General features: G+C 70.5%; 6 non-coding genes and 1 pseudogene across 6 annotated transcripts; all 7 read right to left on the bottom strand.

Moving 5' to 3' along the window:
• On the bottom strand, window positions 1-107 carry LOC148161423 (5S ribosomal RNA; annotated as a pseudogene; the record flags this gene model as incomplete).
• A 1,957-nt stretch (window positions 108-2,064) lies between these two features.
• LOC148161422 (5S ribosomal RNA) lies at window positions 2,065-2,183 on the bottom strand. Its single transcript, XR_015767613.1, has one exon. It is a non-coding gene; the product is annotated as a 5S ribosomal RNA (ribosomal RNA).
• A 2,065-nt stretch (window positions 2,184-4,248) lies between these two features.
• LOC148161421 (5S ribosomal RNA) lies at window positions 4,249-4,366 on the bottom strand. Its single transcript, XR_015767621.1, has one exon. It is a non-coding gene; the product is annotated as a 5S ribosomal RNA (ribosomal RNA).
• Window positions 4,367-6,322: 1,956 nt separating this feature from the next.
• Window positions 6,323-6,441, bottom strand: LOC148161420 (5S ribosomal RNA). Its single transcript, XR_015767612.1, has one exon. It is a non-coding gene; the product is annotated as a 5S ribosomal RNA (ribosomal RNA).
• Window positions 6,442-8,507: 2,066 nt separating this feature from the next.
• LOC148161419 (5S ribosomal RNA) lies at window positions 8,508-8,626 on the bottom strand. The gene has a single exon (XR_015767611.1). It is a non-coding gene; the product is annotated as a 5S ribosomal RNA (ribosomal RNA).
• Window positions 8,627-10,581: 1,955 nt separating this feature from the next.
• Window positions 10,582-10,700, bottom strand: LOC148161418 (5S ribosomal RNA). Its single transcript, XR_015767610.1, has one exon. It is a non-coding gene; the product is annotated as a 5S ribosomal RNA (ribosomal RNA).
• Window positions 10,701-12,660: 1,960 nt separating this feature from the next.
• LOC148161417 (5S ribosomal RNA) lies at window positions 12,661-12,779 on the bottom strand. Its single transcript, XR_015767609.1, has one exon. It is a non-coding gene; the product is annotated as a 5S ribosomal RNA (ribosomal RNA).
• Window positions 12,780-13,818: the final 1,039 nt, after the last annotated feature.

Genomic DNA, 13,818 nt, shown 5'->3' with positions numbered 1-13,818 from the left:
CCGGTATTCCCAGGCGGTCTCCCATCCAAGTACTAACCAGGCCCGACCCTGCTTAGCTTCCGAGATCAGACGAGATCGGGCGCGTTCAGGGTGGTATGGCCGTAGACGTGAGCTGCTGCCACTAGGCGCCCTAAGAGCCTGCTCTGTGCCTCCCGACCCGCGCCCTGCCGCTCTTCGCTCCTCACTCCCCACCCGCCCCCCCTCCTGCCCTGGGCCTTGCACCTGCCTGCCCGCCTGCCTGCCTTCCAACCGGCCCAGGGGACGGGGGCGCCTGCAGCGCCCCCCTGTCGCGAAAGTCCAGGCACTCTCCCGCACGGGGACTCTCCAGTCCCGGCAGCCGCCGCCGCCACCGCCGCCTGGCTCCCGAGATGGCAAAGGGGAGCGTCGGGGCGCCGGGAGCGCGGCCCGCGCGGTGTTCTCCGCGCCCACCCACCCACCGTCCCCCACCCTCCGCCCGAGGGCAAGCGAGGGCCGCCACCAGGCCTTCCCGCCTCTCCACCCCGCCTTGCTCAAAGCCAGCGCCAGCCACCGGCGCCCGCCAGGGACCCTCCTCAGCAGCCCAACCCCATCGCCCTTCCTCCGCCACCCTTCCCTCGCCCACCCACCGACGTCAGGACCCGACTGAGAGACTCGAGAGCACGGCTGGCACAGACGAACGCACAGACACTCGGGGAAAGACAGAGACCCAGAGAGAGGGAGATGTAGATAGAGAGGAAGAGACACACAGGGGGAGACACAGACAGAGCATCCAACACACAGACCCGCTCGGACCGCACGACAGACGCACGCAGACCCTGACCTGGATGTGCACAGGGACTCAGACTCAGGTGCCCCCGACAGAAACAGACACACAGCCCACACACACCGCACAGCACACAGCACAGCACAGCACAGCACAGCACAGGACAGCACAGAACACCACACCACAGCACACCACACACACACACACACACACACACACACACACACACACACACACACACACGGAGGAGGCTGTGTTGGCGAGGAAGCTGGCCCCGGGGAGGGTGGTCGTCCTTGGGCGTGGTTTGGGCGCCCAGGAGCTCCTCGGGGTCCGAGGACTTGCAGCCCAGTCTCCAGGAAACCCGCTCTGACCCCATTCCTGCCCGGGACCCTCTGTGGCCCTGGGCGCGTACGGGCCATTCTCCTATGCTCTCGTCCTTGACTTGGGGGGCCGCTTTTGCTCGTCGGGCGCCGCGCGCCGCCGTCCCGCCGTGTCGATGAGCGAACGAGCCTCGCTCTTCGCTTCGCCGTTGCGGGGAGACTGAGCACGGACTCGGGTGTCAACGGGTGGTCCCGGGTGCCAACGGGTGAGGGCCCGGGCGGTCGGCCATCTTGTATCATGCCCACACGGAGCGGGGACCCCCGGCCCGGGGGCAAAGGGACGGTGATCCGCCGGGAGGGGGGGAATGCCCGCCCGGGTGGAAGCGCAGCCCAGGGCTGCTGGGGAGAAGGTGGAGGCGTGCCCAGGCAGAAGATGGGGCCGGTTGCCCGGTGTGCCTGGGCACTCGGGGCGGCCCAGGGGAATGGCCAGTGACTCGGTGGATGAGGGCCCGAGGCGCGGGACCTCGGAAGGGCACGCCTGCCTGCCGGGCCTGGGTGCCGTCCCATACGCGCTCCCACCCCCACCCCCACCCCCACCCCGCCCCCTACGCCCACCCCCTCCCCCACACCCCTCCCCCACCCCCGGCCCCACCCCCACCGCGCCCCAAGCCCGCCGCGGTCCTCGCCGCCCTCCCCCTTTACCTCCCTCCGAACCCGCCGCCTCCCCCCGACCCACCCGCCCCCGCCGCCCCCCAGCCCGCCCTTGTTCAAGTGGGCGTGGGCGTGGTGGCTTGCAGGTGGAAGGGCCGGCTGGCGGCCGTTTGCCCGTGCAGCCGGCACCCGCAGCGGGCCCGGGACCCGCGGGGCGGTGCGCGCGTGGCGAGGGGCCGGGGGCCAGGGCGTGTTTGGAGGAAGCCTTGCTGGGTAAGGCGGGGGGGGGGGGCTGTGGCGGCAAAGGGAGGGGAAGGGAGGCCGAAGGGGCAAGAAAAGACCAAGAAAAAAAGCCTACAGCACCCGGTATTCCCAGGCGGTCTCCCATCCAAGTACTAACCAGGCCCGACCCTGCTTAGCTTCCGAGATCAGACGAGATCGGGCGCGTTCAGGGTGGTATGGCCGTAGACGTGAGCTGCTGCCACTAGGCGCCCTAAGAGCCTGCTCTGTGCCTCCCGACCCGCGCCCTGCCGCTCTTCGCTCCTCACTCCCCACCCGCCCCCCCTCCTGCCCTGGGCCTTGCACCTGCCTGCCCGCCTGCCTGCCTTCCAACCGGCCCAGGGGACGGGGGCGCCTGCAGCGCCCCCCTGTCGCGAAAGTCCAGGCACTCTCCCGCACGGGGACTCTCCAGTCCCGGCAGCCGCCGCCGCCACCGCCGCCTGGCTCCCGAGATGGCAAAGGGGAGCGTCGGGGCGCCGGGAGCGCGGCCCGCGCGGTGTTCTCCGCGCCCACCCACCCACCGTCCCCCACCCTCCGCCCGAGGGCAAGCGAGGGCCGCCACCAGGCCTTCCCGCCTCTCCACCCCGCCTTGCTCAAAGCCAGCGCCAGCCACCGGCGCCCGCCAGGGACCCTCCTCAGCAGCCCAACCCCATCGCCCTTCCTCCGCCACCCTTCCCTCGCCCACCCACCGACGCCAGGACCCGACTGAGAGACTCGAGAGCACGGCTGGCACAGACGAACGCACAGACACTCGGGGAAAGACAGAGACCCAGAGAGAGGGAGATGTAGATAGAGAGGAAGAGACACACAGGGGGAGACACAGACAGAGCATCCAACACACAGACCCGCTCGGACCGCACGACAGACGCACGCAGACCCTGACCTGGATGTGCACAGGGACTCAGACTCAGGTGCCCCCGACAGAAACAGACACACAGCCCACACACACCGCACAGCACACAGCACAGCACAGCACAGCACAGGACAGCACAGAACACCACACCACACACACACACACACACACAGACACACACACACACACACACACACACACACGGAGGAGGCTGTGTTGGCGAGGAAGCTGGCCCCGGGGAGGGTGGTCGTCCTTGGGCGTGGTTTGGGCGCCCAGGAGCTCCTCGGGGCCCGAGGACTTGCAGCCCAGTCTCCAGGAAACCCGCTCTGCTCCCATTCCTGCCCGGGACCCTCTGTGGCCCTGGGCGCGTACGGGCCATTCTCCTATGCTCTCGTCCTTGACTTGGGGGGCCGCTTTTGCTCGTCGGGCGCCGCGCGCCGCCGTCCCGCCGTGTCGATGAGCGAACGAGCCTCGCTCTTCGCTTCGCCGTTGCGGGGAGACTGAGCACGGACTCGGGTGTCAACGGGTGGTCCCGGGTGCCAACGGGTGAGGGCCCGGGCGGTCGGCCATCTTGTATCATGCCCACACGGAGCGGGGACCCCCGGCCCGGGGGCAAAGGGACGGTGATCCGCCGGGAGGGGGGGAATGCCCGCCCGGGTGGAAGCGCAGCCCAGGGCTGCTGGGGAGAAGGTGGAGGCGTGCCCAGGCAGAAGATGGGGCCGGTTGCCCGGTGTGCCTGGGCACTCGGGGCGGCCCAGGGGAATGGCCAGTGACTCGGTGGATGAGGGCCCGAGGCGCGGGACCTCGGAAGGGCACGCCTGCCTGCCGGGCCGGGGTGCCGTCCCATACGCGCTCCCACCCCCACCCCCACCCCCACCCCGCCCCCTACGCCCACCCCCTCCCCCACACCCCTCCCCCACCCCCGGCCCCACCCCCACCGCGCCCCCTACGCCCACCCCCTCCCCCACACCCCTCCCCCATCCCCACCCCCACCCCCACCCCGCCCCCTACGCCCACCCTCTCCCCCACACCCCTCCCCCACACCCGGCCCCACTCCCACCGCGCCCCAAGCCCGCCGCGGTCCTCGCCGCCCTCCCCCTTTACCTCCCTCCGAACCCGCCGCCTCCCCCCGACCCACCCGCCCCCGCCGCCCCCCAGCCCGCCCTTGTTCAAGTGGGCGTGGGCGTGGTGGCTTGCAGGTGGAAGGGCCGGCTGGCGGCCGTTTGCCCGTGCAGCCGGCACCCGCAGCGGGCCCGGGACCCGCGGGGCGGTGCGCGCGTGGCGAGGGGCCGGGGGCCAGGGGGTGTTTGGAGGAAGCCTTGCTGGGTAAGGCGGGGGGGGGGGCTGTGGCGGCAAAGGGAGGGGAAGGGAGGCCGAAGGGGCAAGAAAAGACCAAGAAAAAAAGCCTACAGCACCCGGTATTCCAGGCGGTCTCCCATCCAAGTACTAACCAGGCCCGACCCTGCTTAGCTTCCGAGATCAGACGAGATCGGGCGCGTTCAGGGTGGTATGGCCGTAGACGTGAGCTGCTGCCACTAGGCGCCCTAAGAGCCTGCTCTGTGCCTCCCGACCCGCGCCCTGCCGCTCTTCGCTCCTCACTCCCCACCCGCCCCCCCTCCTGCCCTGGGCCTTGCACCTGCCTGCCCGCCTGCCTGCCTTCCAACCGGCCCAGGGGACGGGGGCGCCTGCAGCGCCCCCCTGTCGCGAAAGTCCAGGCACTCTCCCGCACGGGGACTCTCCAGTCCCGGCAGCCGCCGCCGCCACCGCCGCCTGGCTCCCGAGATGGCAAAGGGAGCGTCGGGGCGCCGGGAGCGCGGCCCGCGCGGTGTTCTCCGCGCCCACCCACCCACCGTCCCCCACCCTCCGCCCGAGGGCAAGCGAGGGCCGCCACCAGGCCTTCCCGCCTCTCCACCCCGCCTTGCTCAAAGCCAGCGCCAGCCACCGGCGCCCGCCAGGGACCCTCCTCAGCAGCCCAACCCCATCGCCCTTCCTCCGCCACCCTTCCCTCGCCCACCCACCGACGTCAGGACCCGACTGAGAGACTCGAGAGCACGGCTGGCACAGACGAACGCACAGACACTCGGGGAAAGACAGAGACCCAGAGAGAGGGAGATGTAGATAGAGAGGAAGAGACACACAGGGGGAGACACAGACAGAGCATCCAACACACAGACCCGCTCGGACCGCACGACAGACGCACGCAGACCCTGACCTGGATGTGCACAGGGACTCAGACTCAGGTGCCCCCGACAGAAACAGACACACAGCCCACACACACCGCACAGCACACAGCACAGCACAGCACAGCACAGCACAGGACAGCACAGAACACCACACCACAGCACACCACACACACACACACACACACACACACACACACACACACACACACACACACGGAGGAGGCTGTGTTGGCGAGGAAGCTGGCCCCGGGGAGGGTGGTCGTCCTTGGGCGTGGTTTGGGCGCCCAGGAGCTCCTCGGGGTCCGAGGACTTGCAGCCCAGTCTCCAGGAAACCCGCTCTGACCCCATTCCTGCCCGGGACCCTCTGTGGCCCTGGGCGCGTACGGGCCATTCTCCTATGCTCTCGTCCTTGACTTGGGGGGCCGCTTTTGCTCGTCGGGCGCCGCGCGCCGCCGTCCCGCCGTGTCGATGAGCGAACGAGCCTCGCTCTTCGCTTCGCCGTTGCGGGGAGACTGAGCACGGACTCGGGTGTCAACGGGTGGTCCCGGGTGCCAACGGGTGAGGGCCCGGGCGGTCGGCCATCTTGTATCATGCCCACACGGAGCGGGGACCCCCGGCCCGGGGGCAAAGGGACGGTGATCCGCCGGGAGGGGGGGAATGCCCGCCCGGGTGGAAGCGCAGCCCAGGGCTGCTGGGGAGAAGGTGGAGGCGTGCCCAGGCAGAAGATGGGGCCGGTTGCCCGGTGTGCCTGGGCACTCGGGGCGGCCCAGGGGAATGGCCAGTGACTCGGTGGATGAGGGCCCGAGGCGCGGGACCTCGGAAGGGCACGCCTGCCTGCCGGGCCTGGGTGCCGTCCCATACGCGCTCCCACCCCCACCCCCACCCCCACCCCGCCCCCTACGCCCACCCCCTCCCCCACACCCCTCCCCCACCCCCGGCCCCACCCCCACCGCGCCCCAAGCCCGCCGCGGTCCTCGCCGCCCTCCCCCTTTACCTCCCTCCGAACCCGCCGCCTCCCCCCGACCCACCCGCCCCCGCCGCCCCCCAGCCCGCCCTTGTTCAAGTGGGCGTGGGCGTGGTGGCTTGCAGGTGGAAGGGCCGGCTGGCGGCCGTTTGCCCGTGCAGCCGGCACCCGCAGCGGGCCCGGGACCCGCGGGGCGGTGCGCGCGTGGCGAGGGGCCGGGGGCCAGGGCGTGTTTGGAGGAAGCCTTGCTGGGTAAGGCGGGGGGGGGGGGCTGTGGCGGCAAAGGGAGGGGAAGGGAGGCCGAAGGGGCAAGAAAAGACCAAGAAAAAAAGCCTACAGCACCCGGTATTCCCAGGCGGTCTCCCATCCAAGTACTAACCAGGCCCGACCCTGCTTAGCTTCCGAGATCAGACGAGATCGGGCGCGTTCAGGGTGGTATGGCCGTAGACGTGAGCTGCTGCCACTAGGCGCCCTAAGAGCCTGCTCTGTGCCTCCCGACCCGCGCCCTGCCGCTCTTCGCTCCTCACTCCCCACCCGCCCCCCCTCCTGCCCTGGGCCTTGCACCTGCCTGCCCGCCTGCCTGCCTTCCAACCGGCCCAGGGGACGGGGGCGCCTGCAGCGCCCCCCTGTCGCGAAAGTCCAGGCACTCTCCCGCACGGGGACTCTCCAGTCCCGGCAGCCGCCGCCGCCACCGCCGCCTGGCTCCCGAGATGGCAAAGGGGAGCGTCGGGGCGCCGGGAGCGCGGCCCGCGCGGTGTTCTCCGCGCCCACCCACCCACCGTCCCCCACCCTCCGCCCGAGGGCAAGCGAGGGCCGCCACCAGGCCTTCCCGCCTCTCCACCCCGCCTTGCTCAAAGCCAGCGCCAGCCACCGGCGCCCGCCAGGGACCCTCCTCAGCAGCCCAACCCCATCGCCCTTCCTCCGCCACCCTTCCCTCGCCCACCCACCGACGCCAGGACCCGACTGAGAGACTCGAGAGCACGGCTGGCACAGACGAACGCACAGACACTCGGGGAAAGACAGAGACCCAGAGAGAGGGAGATGTAGATAGAGAGGAAGAGACACACAGGGGGAGACACAGACAGAGCATCCAACACACAGACCCGCTCGGACCGCACGACAGACGCACGCAGACCCTGACCTGGATGTGCACAGGGACTCAGACTCAGGTGCCCCCGACAGAAACAGACACACAGCCCACACACACCGCACAGCACACAGCACAGCACAGCACAGCACAGGACAGCACAGAACACCACACCACACACACACACACACACACAGACACACACACACACACACACACACACACACGGAGGAGGCTGTGTTGGCGAGGAAGCTGGCCCCGGGGAGGGTGGTCGTCCTTGGGCGTGGTTTGGGCGCCCAGGAGCTCCTCGGGGCCCGAGGACTTGCAGCCCAGTCTCCAGGAAACCCGCTCTGCTCCCATTCCTGCCCGGGACCCTCTGTGGCCCTGGGCGCGTACGGGCCATTCTCCTATGCTCTCGTCCTTGACTTGGGGGGCCGCTTTTGCTCGTCGGGCGCCGCGCGCCGCCGTCCCGCCGTGTCGATGAGCGAACGAGCCTCGCTCTTCGCTTCGCCGTTGCGGGGAGACTGAGCACGGACTCGGGTGTCAACGGGTGGTCCCGGGTGCCAACGGGTGAGGGCCCGGGCGGTCGGCCATCTTGTATCATGCCCACACGGAGCGGGGACCCCCGGCCCGGGGGCAAAGGGACGGTGATCCGCCGGGAGGGGGGGAATGCCCGCCCGGGTGGAAGCGCAGCCCAGGGCTGCTGGGGAGAAGGTGGAGGCGTGCCCAGGCAGAAGATGGGGCCGGTTGCCCGGTGTGCCTGGGCACTCGGGGCGGCCCAGGGGAATGGCCAGTGACTCGGTGGATGAGGGCCCGAGGCGCGGGACCTCGGAAGGGCACGCCTGCCTGCCGGGCCGGGGTGCCGTCCCATACGCGCTCCCACCCCCACCCCCACCCCCACCCCGCCCCCTACGCCCACCCCCTCCCCCACACCCCTCCCCCACCCCCGGCCCCACCCCCACCGCGCCCCCTACGCCCACCCCCTCCCCCACACCCCTCCCCCATCCCCACCCCCCACCCCACCCCGCCCCCTACGCCCACCCTCTCCCCCACACCCCTCCCCCACACCCGGCCCCACTCCCACCGCGCCCCAAGCCCGCCGCGGTCCTCGCCGCCCTCCCCCTTTACCTCCCTCCGAACCCGCCGCCTCCCCCCGACCCACCCGCCCCCGCCGCCCCCCAGCCCGCCCTTGTTCAAGTGGGCGTGGGCGTGGTGGCTTGCAGGTGGAAGGGCCGGCTGGCGGCCGTTTGCCCGTGCAGCCGGCACCCGCAGCGGGCCCGGGACCCGCGGGGCGGTGCGCGCGTGGCGAGGGGCCGGGGGCCAGGGGGTGTTTGGAGGAAGCCTTGCTGGGTAAGGCGGGGGGGGGGGGCTGTGGCGGCAAAGGGAGGGGAAGGGAGGCCGAAGGGGCAAGAAAAGACCAAGAAAAAAAGCCTACAGCACCCGGTATTCCCAGGCGGTCTCCCATCCAAGTACTAACCAGGCCCGACCCTGCTTAGCTTCCGAGATCAGACGAGATCGGGCGCGTTCAGGGTGGTATGGCCGTAGACGTGAGCTGCTGCCACTAGGCGCCCTAAGAGCCTGCTCTGTGCCTCCCGACCCGCGCCCTGCCGCTCTTCGCTCCTCACTCCCCACCCGCCCCCCCTCCTGCCCTGGGCCTTGCACCTGCCTGCCCGCCTGCCTGCCTTCCAACCGGCCCAGGGGACGGGGGCGCCTGCAGCGCCCCCCTGTCGCGAAAGTCCAGGCACTCTCCCGCACGGGGACTCTCCAGTCCCGGCAGCCGCCGCCGCCACCGCCGCCTGGCTCCCGAGATGGCAAAGGGGAGCGTCGGGGCGCCGGGAGCGCGGCCCGCGCGGTGTTCTCCGCGCCCACCCACCCACCGTCCCCCACCCTCCGCCCGAGGGCAAGCGAGGGCCGCCACCAGGCCTTCCCGCCTCTCCACCCCGCCTTGCTCAAAGCCAGCGCCAGCCACCGGCGCCCGCCAGGGACCCTCCTCAGCAGCCCAACCCCATCGCCCTTCCTCCGCCACCCTTCCCTCGCCCACCCACCGACGCCAGGACCCGACTGAGAGACTCGAGAGCAGGGCTGGCACAGACGAACGCACAGACACTCGGGGAAAGACAGAGACCCAGAGAGAGGGAGATGTAGATAGAGAGGAAGAGACACACAGGGGGAGACACAGACAGAGCATCCAACACACAGACCCGCTCGGACCGCACGACAGACGCACGCAGACCCTGACCTGGATGTGCACAGGGACTCAGACTCAGGTGCCCCCGACAGAAACAGACACACAGCCCACACACACCGCACAGCACACAGCACAGCACAGCACAGCACAGCACAGGACAGCACAGAACACCACACCACAGCACACACACACACACACACACACACACACACACACACACACACACACACACACACGGAGGAGGCTGTGTTGGCGAGGAAGCTGGCCCCGGGGAGGGTGGTCGTCCTTGGGCGTGGTTTGGGCGCCCAGGAGCTCCTCGGGGTCCGAGGACTTGCAGCCCAGTCTCCAGGAAACCCGCTCTGACCCCATTCCTGCCCGGGACCCTCTGTGGCCCTGGGCGCGTACGGGCCATTCTCCTATGCTCTCGTCCTTGACTTGGGGGGCCGCTTTTGCTCGTCGGGCGCCGCGCGCCGCCGTCCCGCCGTGTCGATGAGCGAACGAGCCTCGCTCTTCGCTTCGCCGTTGCGGGGAGACTGAGCACGGACTCGGGTGTCAACGGGTGGTCCCGGGTGCCAACGGGTGAGGGCCCGGGCGGTCGGCCATCTTGTATCATGCCCACACGGAGCGGGGACCCCCGGCCCGGGGGCAAAGGGACGGTGATCCGCGGGGAGGGGGGGAATGCCCGCCCGGGTGGAAGCGCAGCCCAGGGCTGCTGGGGAGAAGGTGGAGGCGTGCCCAGGCAGAAGATGGGGCCGGTTGCCCGGTGTGCCTGGGCACTCGGGGCGGCCCAGGGGAATGGCCAGTGACTCGGTGGATGAGGGCCCGAGGCGCGGGACCTCGGAAGGGCACGCCTGCCTGCCGGGCCGGGGTGCCGTCCCATACGCGCTCCCACCCCCACCCCCACCCCCACCCCGCCCCCTACGCCCACCCTCTCCCCCACACCCCTCCCCCACCCCCGGCCCCACCCCAACCGCGCCCCAAGCCCGCCGCGGTCCTCGCCGCCCTCCCCCTTTACCTCCCTCCGAACCCGCCGCCTCCCCCCGACCCACCCGCCCCCGCCGCCCCCCAGCCCGCCCTTGTTCAAGTGGGCGTGGGCGTGGTGGCTTGCAGGTGGAAGGGCCGGCTGGCGGCCGTTTGCCCGTGCAGCCGGCACCCGCAGCGGGCCCGGGACCCGCGGGGCGGTGCGCGCGTGGCGAGGGGCCGGGGGCCAGGGGGTGTTTGGAGGAAGCTTTGCTGGGTAAGGCGGGGGGGGGGGCTGTGGCGGCAAAGGGAGGGGAAGGGAGGCCGAAGGGGCAAGAAAAGACCAAGAAAAAAAGCCTACAGCACCCGGTATTCCCAGGCGGTCTCCCATCCAAGTACTAACCAGGCCCGACCCTGCTTAGCTTCCGAGATCAGACGAGATCGGGCGCGTTCAGGGTGGTATGGCCGTAGACGTGAGCTGCTGCCACTAGGCGCCCTAAGAGCCTGCTCTGTGCCTCCCGACCCGCGCCCTGCCGCTCTTCGCTCCTCACTCCCCACCCGCCCCCCCTCCTGCCCTGGGCCTTGCACCTGCCTGCCCGCCTGCCTGCCTTCCAACCGGCCCAGGGGACGGGGGCGCCTGCAGCGCCCCCCTGTCTCGAAAGTCCAGGCACTCTCCCGCACGGGGACTCTCCAGTCCCGGCAGCCGCCGCCGCCACCGCCGCCTGGCTCCCGAGATGGCAAAGGGGAGCGTCGGGGCGCCGGGAGCGCGGCCCGCGCGGTGTTCTCCGAGCCCACGCACCCACCGTCCCCCACCCTCCGCCCGAGGGCAAGCGAGGGCCGCCACCAGGCCTTCCCGCCTCTCCACCCCGCCTTGCTCAAAGCCAGCGCCAGCCACCGGCGCCCGCCAGGGACCCTCCTCAGCAGCCCAACCCCATCGCCCTTCCTCCGCCACCCTTCCCTCGCCCACCCACCGACGCCAGGACCCGACTGAGAGACTCGAGAGCACGGCTGGCACAGACGAACGCACAGACACTCGGGGAAAGACAGAGACCCAGAGAGAGGGAGATGTAGATAGAGAGGAAGAGACACACAGGGGGAGACACAGACAGAGCATCCAACACACAGACCCGCTCGGACCGCACGACAGACGCACGCAGACCCTGACCTGGATGTGCACAGGGACTCAGACTCAGGTGCCCCCGACAGAAACAGACACACAGCCCACACACACCGCACAGCACACAGCACAGCACAGCACAGCACAGCACAGGACAGCACAGAACACCACACCACAGCACACCACACACACACACACACAGACACACACACACACACACACACACACACACACACGGAGGAGGCTGTGTTGGCGAGGAAGCTGGCCCCGGGGAGGGTGGTCGTCCTTGGGCGTGGTTTGGGCGCCCAGGAGCTCCTCGGGGCCCGAGGACTTGCAGCCCAGTCTCCAGGAAACCCGCTCTGCTCCCATTCCTGCCCGGGACCCTCTTTGGCCCTGGGCGCGTACGGGCCATTCTCCTATGCTCTCGTCCTTGACTTGGGGGGCCGCTTTTGCTCGTCGGGCGCCGCGCGCCGCCGTCCCGCCGTGTCGATGAGCGAACGAGCCTCGCTCTTCGCTTCGCCGTTGCGGGGAGACTGAGCACGGACTCGGGTGTCAACGGGTGGTCCCGGGTGCCAACGGGTGAGGGCCCGGGCGGTCGGCCATCTTGTATCATGCCCACACGGAGCGGGGACCCCCGGCCCGGGGGCAAAGGGACGGTGATCCGCCGGGAGGGGGGGAATGCCCGCCCGGGTGGAAGCGCAGCCCAGGGCTGCTGGGGAGAAGGTGGAGGCGTGCCCAGGCAGAAGATGGGGCCGGTTGCCCGGTGTGCCTGGGCACTCGGGGCGGCCCAGGGGAATGGCCAGTGACTCGGTGGATGAGGGCCCGAGGCGCGGGACCTCGGAAGGGCACGCCTGCCTGCCGGGCCGGGGTGCCGTCCCATACGCGCTCCGACCCCCACCCCCACCCCCACCCCGCCCCCTACGCCCACCCCCTCCCCCACACCCCTCCCCCACCCCCGGCCCCACCCCCACCGCGCCCCAAGCCCGCCGCGGTCCTCGCCGCCCTCCCCCTTTACCTCCCTCCGAACCCGCCGCCTCCCCCCGACCCACCCGCCCCCGCCGCCCCCCAGCCCGCCCTTGTTCAAGTGGGCGTGGGCGTGGTGGCTTGCAGGTGGAAGGGCCGGCTGGCGGCCGTTTGCCCGTGCAGCCGGCACCCGCAGCGGGCCCGGGACCCGCGGGGCGGTGCGCGCGTGGCGAGGGGCCGGGGGCCAGGGGGTGTTTGGAGGAAGCCTTGCTGGGTAAGCCGGGGGGGGTGGGGCTGTGGCGGCAAAGGGAGGGCAAGGGAGGCCGAAGGGGCAAGAAAAGACCAAGAAAAAAAGCCTACAGCACCCGGTATTCCCAGGCGGTCTCCCATCCAAGTACTAACCAGGCCCGACCCTGCTTAGCTTCCGAGATCAGACGAGATCGGGCGCGTTCAGGGTGGTATGGCCGTAGACGTGAGCTGCTGCCACTAGGCGCCCTAAGAGCCTGCTCTGTGCCTCCCGACCCGCGCCCTGCCGCTCTTCGCTCCTCACTCCCCACCCGCCCCCCCTCCTGCCCTGGGCCTTGCACCTGCCTGCCCGCCTGCCTGCCTTCCAACCGGCCCAGGGGACGGGGGCGCCTGCAGCGCCCCCCTGTCGCGAAAGTCCAGGCACTCTCCCGCACGGGGACTCTCCAGTCCCGGCAGCCGCCGCCGCCACCGCCGCCTGGCTCCCGAGATGGCAAAGGGGAGCGTCGGGGCGCCGGGAGCGAGGCCCGCGCGGTGTTCTCCGCGCCCACCCACCCACCGTCCCCCACCCTCCGCCCGAGGGCAAGCGAGGGCCGCCACCAGGCCTTCCCGCCTCTCCACCCCGCCTTGCTCAAAGCCAGCGCCAGCCACCGGCGCCCGCCAGGGACCCTCCTCAGCAGCCCAACCCCATCGCCCTTCCTCCGCCACCCTTCCCTCGCCCACCCACCGACGCCAGGACCCGACTGAGAGACTCGAGAGCACGGCTGGCACAGACGAACGCACAGACACTCGGGGAAAGACAGAGACCCAGAGAGAGGGAGATGTAGATAGAGAGGAAGAGACACACAGGGGGAGACACAGACAGAGCATCCAACACACAGACCCGCTCGGACCGCACGACAGACGCACGCAGACCCTGACCTGGATGTGCACAGGGACTCAGACTCAGGTGCCCCCGACAGAAACAGACACACAGCCCACACACACCGCACAGCACACAGCACAGCACAGCACAGCACAGCACAGGACAGCACAGAACACCACACCACAGCACACCACACACACACACACACACACACACACACACACACACACACACACACAAACACACACACACACACGGAGGAGGCTGTGTTGGCGAGGAAGCTGGCCCCGGGGAGGGTGGTCGTCCTTGGGCGTGGTTTGGGCGCCCAGGAGCTCCTCGGGCCCGAGGACTTGCAGCCCAGTCTCCAGGAAACCCGCTCTGCCCCCATTCCTGCCCGGGACCC

Source organism: Eumetopias jubatus, unplaced genomic scaffold (genome assembly GCF_037043125.1).
Source record: "Eumetopias jubatus isolate StellerSeaLion01/CBP00866 unplaced genomic scaffold, mEumJub1_p1.0 scaffold_187, whole genome shotgun sequence".
Taxonomy (NCBI): domain Eukaryota; kingdom Metazoa; phylum Chordata; class Mammalia; order Carnivora; family Otariidae; genus Eumetopias; species Eumetopias jubatus.
This window is presented reverse-complemented; position numbering and strand designations above follow the sequence as displayed.